This window comes from Alosa pseudoharengus, unplaced genomic scaffold (genome assembly GCF_046254945.1).
Source record: "Alosa pseudoharengus isolate Yale_2024_CS ecotype anadromous, Long Island Sound unplaced genomic scaffold, YU_APseudo_1.1 YU_APseudo_1.1_scf_7, whole genome shotgun sequence".
In the NCBI taxonomy this organism is placed as follows: domain Eukaryota; kingdom Metazoa; phylum Chordata; class Actinopteri; order Clupeiformes; family Clupeidae; genus Alosa; species Alosa pseudoharengus.
The window spans coordinates 11,210,616-11,216,615 of NW_027468859.1; the positions used below are offsets into that span (position 1 = coordinate 11,210,616).

At 39.8% G+C, this 6,000-nt stretch overlaps 1 long non-coding RNA gene across 1 annotated transcript; it reads right to left on the reverse strand.

Moving 5' to 3' along the window:
- Positions 1-3,479: 3,479 nt before the first annotated feature.
- Positions 3,480-5,597, reverse strand: LOC143109104 (uncharacterized). Its single transcript, XR_012983821.1, has 3 exons — positions 5,510-5,597; positions 3,914-3,954; positions 3,480-3,549 (listed from the first exon to the last, which is right to left on the reverse strand). It is a non-coding gene; the product is annotated as an uncharacterized LOC143109104 (long non-coding RNA).
- Positions 5,598-6,000: the final 403 nt, after the last annotated feature.

A 6,000-nucleotide genomic window follows, 5' to 3' on the forward strand; every position in this document is an offset into this window, starting at 1 on the left:
GCAATCTCTCGATGTAACAAATTGCTTTACAGCACTACACACATACACGCCAGGCACTATAACAAGGTAGTGATAGAGTTTCTCAGACATTCGTCATGGCAGAGCTGGCGAATAGAAGCACAAAGCGAGTACACCGTTGTTGGAGGAACTGGGTAAGAGGAAACGGCAGACTGACCTAGCGAGGTGTGTCTTAAAATGTGTATTCTGAAGCTGTAGGGGGAGCTCTGTAGAGAAACTACGAGCAAAATGCGAGAAAACAGTGAAGAAATTGAACAATTGACCCTGAATCAATGCAAACATCCACTGCCCTTTAAAGTGGAACTTGGCAACTATTTCAACTTAATAAACCTGTTTAGAAATCATTCGGATGGTTAAATGACCTGTTCCGGTGAAAATGGTGACTTTCCCCGCTCCCCCTAGCGTCCCCAGGCAGAAAACCAACCTTGCAACTTTGGGACTAGCGTCCTATAGTAAGAGAAGTGAGAAACAAGAAACTCGTTTTAAAGGGACACCAGGCAACGTTAATTAATCATCTTCGGAAGTCGGTATATGGTTAAATGACTCATTAATGAAGGCTCTCGCCCGCCCCTACTGCCTGTAGGAAGAATATCCCACTTGCAAGTTCGGTGTATCCTACCCGCCGACCGAAGCAGGATCAGTTTACAGCACAGAGGCAGGCTAATGAAACGCTAGATTGTTGCAAACGTGTGTATAATGGCAGAGCCGGCGAAGAAGCAGCGAAAACCCTTGATGGAAGACGCAAAGAAAAGGAAAAGGGCTTCAGACCGAGCGAGGGGGAGTTTCATAGAGAAAAAGCATCAGGCTTGCCTGGTGTCCCTTTAAACTCGTGTTTCTTACCTTGTAACATCCACATTGTTCTACAATGTAAACAAATCCATGTGCTTTATTGTCATTTTTTCCCACAGTTTGAAATGGCATAATGCACAACTTCTCCAGCACAGGGGGAAATATAGCTAATCCTGCCAAGTTTCCCTTTAAAGAATCCTTGGACAAATAAAGATTTCTGTTATAATCCACTATTCAGAAAAAAAGTGTTTCCAATAGCCAGTGAAAATACACTCCATGTTTCTAGACCTGTAGAGCAACATGTTGATTGGCTAGAATGGTATGTGACTTATTTGGTCTAATGTCCCATCTAAACACAGGAGACGGGTAGCTAGAGGACCACAAGGACAACAAAGATGAATGTAGAATTTGACAAATGGTGTACTATAATAAAATCACAGACTGGGTGTCATGCCTCGGTCGGCCAGGAGAGGCCGCCAGGTCCACCAAGCCCCTGGGGACCAGCCTGGGGAACCCCAGTCGCGCAGGGCAGGGCAAGCCCCTGCCTAACTCTCTGGGAAACCCTGTGGCAGGTGATCAAGGAGATCACCTGCAGCTCATTGTGTGCCCCTCTTCAAAGTCAAAGTCAAAGTCAGCTTTATTGTCAATTTCTTCACATGTTCCAGACATACAAAGAGATCGAAATTACGTTTCTCACTATCCCACGGTGGAGACAAGACATTGTCTTAAACCCATGCTTGCTGTGCTTCTGTGCTTGGTCATGGTGGATTCTTGTGGACTATATCCCTTGCTGTCTCTGCCCTTGCCCTTCTGGAATAATCCTTGACGCTGTCCTCTGACTATTTTTGGATTGCCCCGGCACTGGGTCTGTACGAACTCTTGTTTCCTCAGTTATGGAGTTTAAGTTATTTCGGAATGCCTGTGGAAGGACTGAGTTACCTAATTATTGTTGACTGCTAAGACTGTTTGGGTTCTTGCATTTGATGCCGAAGATCTGATTTACTTACCTGTGATTGCTTGTGTTTATTATGGAAGACCAGTGTTCCTCCAGACCTGTGACACTGGGACTAATAGGAATGGTTGTCTACAGGTTCACATACTTTTCTCTGTGCCACAGAATGGAGGGTGGCAGATGAAACGGACTTTGTAGTCCCGGCAGAATCTCTTCTGATCTGCGTTCTTACAGATGAGACCAGTGATGTGATCATTCCTGTGCCAAAAATAAACCACCATTAAACTGGATCGTTGCCAGCTCAGCAAACATTTGTTATATTATAAGGAACATTCTTACTGTGTTTATTATGTTTTATGTTTATAATTTTGAATACCCATACCAGCTAATATATATGCAACAAGTAATAAATCGTAACACCCCCAATTATCACCATCAATTCTGAAACAACGATGTTTTTTAACACTTCAAAATAACATTTGCTAAATGAACCTTACATTTTTCAGTAGCCATAGGTGTGTACTGTAGATTTCAACAATATCTGCTTTGGTTCTTAACGGGAGCATTTACGCCTGAAATATCAGATTTTGTTTACCACGCTCGGAGTTATAGTGCTGGCCTGATGGGTCGCCTACTTCGCCGTTTCAATGGCACATGAAAGGTTAGACCGAGAATTCTTGTCATGAAATTAAAATGCCACTGGAGCTCCAAGCGGTTGTGTACACGCAGCCTTACAACACTGTTTACAGCTCTTCGAGTTACGGTAAAATGTCATTTTTTGGTACATAGATAATTTAGATACACCTATAGTGTGGGTGGTTGCGTTTCTTTAGGAGTCCGCCGTCTTTGTTTGTATAGAAATATTAAGTGCCACATACACATAAGACGGCGGAAATACAGGATCGACGGTAATAGGGGGAGTTCCGATAGTTTTTTAATTGAGACAAGGCATTGCCCTTTTCAGCAAACCATTTGTGGTGGGGTGTACAAAGAAAATGATTGTATTTTTGAACACACATTACATTATACATTGTATTACAATGCTCTTGTCAACACTCACGCATAAAACACGTTGCCTGCATCAGCCAGGCTGATGCCATCCACACTTGCCACCTCGATGGCAGTGGCATCGGGGCACATGGTCTTGGGGTACTCCTTTTTCAGGTCACTGACAGTCTCCCAGTCTCCAGTTCCAGTTGGGTCATCACGGTCCATCCAGTCTGTCCAACACTCTAATGGAGACCAAAGTGTCTGTCAAATCCCATAACCATAACACACCATAACAAATAACACACAATGACAAAAATGCACATCTCTTGTATATGTTTTATGCACTGTGTAGTGTGCAGACACTCAGAGTACAGAGAGTGGAACTTTACACAAACACACACACACACACCCTGCATGTTTTATCACTTACTGATGTGTTCACTGTCTGTGAAGATGAAAGAAAAGAAATTAATGTTAACACAAATATAAACAACACTAACGGTGGAATGATTGGTAGGTTGAGAAAACATTTTTGGTGTTCCCCATGGTTCCATTTGAAGTACTTTATGTAATTGAATAACCCATTATATGTGAAAAGGCATTCATTAATTGACTACATATCCAAAAGTAAAATGAAAGTCATTTTCTTTTTACTACTTTCAGCAGGACCACATTGCAGACCAACTTTCTTTTAGGCATAGATCATACCATGGTGGTATACGATACATACATGAAGGCTTGATCAGTTCCGGCAGAGGTTTTATTTGTGCCAAAGAAACGGCAACCAACGCACACACTACCTGGAACCAAACAAAATCATCACCTGAGTTTAAAACAACATTCAGTGTGGGATATAAACAGTTTTCAAAAACCAAGCAGTACCATCTTCACCAATACCATAGTAAAAGGCTTATTTGGCCTGCTATGGTCGCAATGATTTGTTTTGGGATGCTATGCTGTATTTGGATTGGTTAAAAAAACAAAATACAATACAAATACAATACAAATTGAAATACAAACACATCACAATATTGTCTATGTGACGTGTAACAAAAACTCTACTCTTACTTGATTATTGTAATAATGAAAAACTTGCCGGACTTAAAATATATTTCTACTGGTGTATTGCAAGACTATTGGAAAAAGAGGGGATGGATTTCATACCAGCAGGATCATGGTGAAAGGCAGGTGAAATCTCAGATACTCTGTGGGGGAGATAAAAGTAATCTATAAGAATGGTCTTTCTAATATATGGAAAGAACTGGGCGTTGCACGATTATTTAGGCCTACATGATCATTTGAGATGCCGGTATATGAAACACAAGTAACAGAAGTAAAATTACACTACATTACTGTTCTTGTTACATTGTAAATATATCAGTCTATGAGTAATATTCTGGTACACTCTAGAATATTAAGGCTTTTACACTACCCTTACTTGAGCTTAACAAATGAGCAATGACAAAATAAGATTTTTTTTATTGTGCTCTTAGTGTACAATAAGGGACTCCCAAGTGCAATAATGTTTTTAACACTCATCAGTGTTAAAAGATCCATGTTTATTCATTTAGCTAGTCATCATCTTTAATATCAATTATTTATTTAGGGGAGACCGGGGACAGTTGCAACACTTTTTGCATTTGGCTCTGTTACTCAGACGGTTTGGATTAGACAAACCAATTTTTTTATACAATACACTTTCATATGTCTGTTAATAGTCTAAACCATTTAAAGATAATTACAGAATCTACATTTTCCACAATTTGCATTTGAATGTAAGGAGTCAGATGTTGCAACTGACCCCGGGCCCGGGGACAGTTGCAACATTGTTTGGGGATGGTTGCAACATGTTAAAAATACAATATATTACAATATAGGTCAGTGCAGCAAAATGATTATTTTTGTATGTAAATACAAGTTATGCAAGTTATAATAATATTAGTGTTATTTATTCACCAGCTTTGATTAGATGACAATTATAGATTTGTCTAGATGAGTAGACCTTATGTGCAGATGTCAAATATTGAAATTGATATAAAATACAGTAGGACTTTAGTGACATATGAAGAATGGAACAATTTGGGAGGCAATTCACTTTTATTTAGACTATAGTCATGTAAAACATGTTTTTAAAAATATATATTTTATATCATCATATTTATGCATTGTACGGGACTGTATGGGGACAGTTGCAACAGTTGTTGCAACTGTCCCCTTTCCTGTCAGCCATGATAAAACCTCATGTGCTAGCTAAACAAGGGGACCTTGACACATGCTAACCATAGTAGCTTAAAGTTAACATACTCATTTAAATCATAAGTTTCAGCTGAATCACAAAAACAGTGACAGCAGTTTAACAGAAACAAAGCTCAAGAAAATAAATATTCATACCTAACAGTTTTTTTACAATAAATCCTGGAGCAGTTCAGGAATCTTCTTGCTTTTTCTCTGCTAGGGAGGGGCATCCAACTGAGCATATGCAGTGTGAGTGTCATCACTCTACCTTGTTTCTGATTGGAGAAAATTGACATGTTGCAACCATCCCCTGTTGCAACTGTCCCCGGTCTCCCCCTACCTAATATCAATTATATATCTAACCCTTGTCTACACCACTGCACTGTGAATTAGGTTGTATTATTTGTGCACTGACATTAAAGACATTCTATTCTGTTCTATTATATTATATGTATGCTATTCTGTTCTATTCTGTTTTATGCTATTCTATTAATTTTCTTTTATACAAGAAAGAAAATTGCTTACCTGCAAGTCAGAATAAGGACACTGTGTGGACATGTACTGCCCAAGACACCCTGTATTTGTGAAATGGAGTGGACTGCCGTTCTTTTTTATATGCTGCAGTAACACACACACAAAATCCAGGCACAAAGGGAAAAAAAATCCAGGCAGTCAATCAATCACTCAAATCCAACAGAGAAGTAGCAAAAAGGTACAGGAAAAAAAGGTAGGTGGCCACAGCTCAGAAGTCAGATCGCTTTAACTAGCGTTCACCTTACAAGGTACCGTCATCGAGTATCAATTCAAGACTGAGCAAAACAAAGGATCAGGCAACTTATATAGGAAGGTAAACAAGGCTCAGGTGGACATAATTCCCTAATTGAAAATTAGACATGTGACTAATCAAGCAGGCACACAGAGTTACCCACATGGGCAAAAGAGGCATTAACGTCCAAAACAAAGTCAACCTGCACACTGAGGCCTCCACATGGCCAAAAGGAGCATTAAGGCCTATT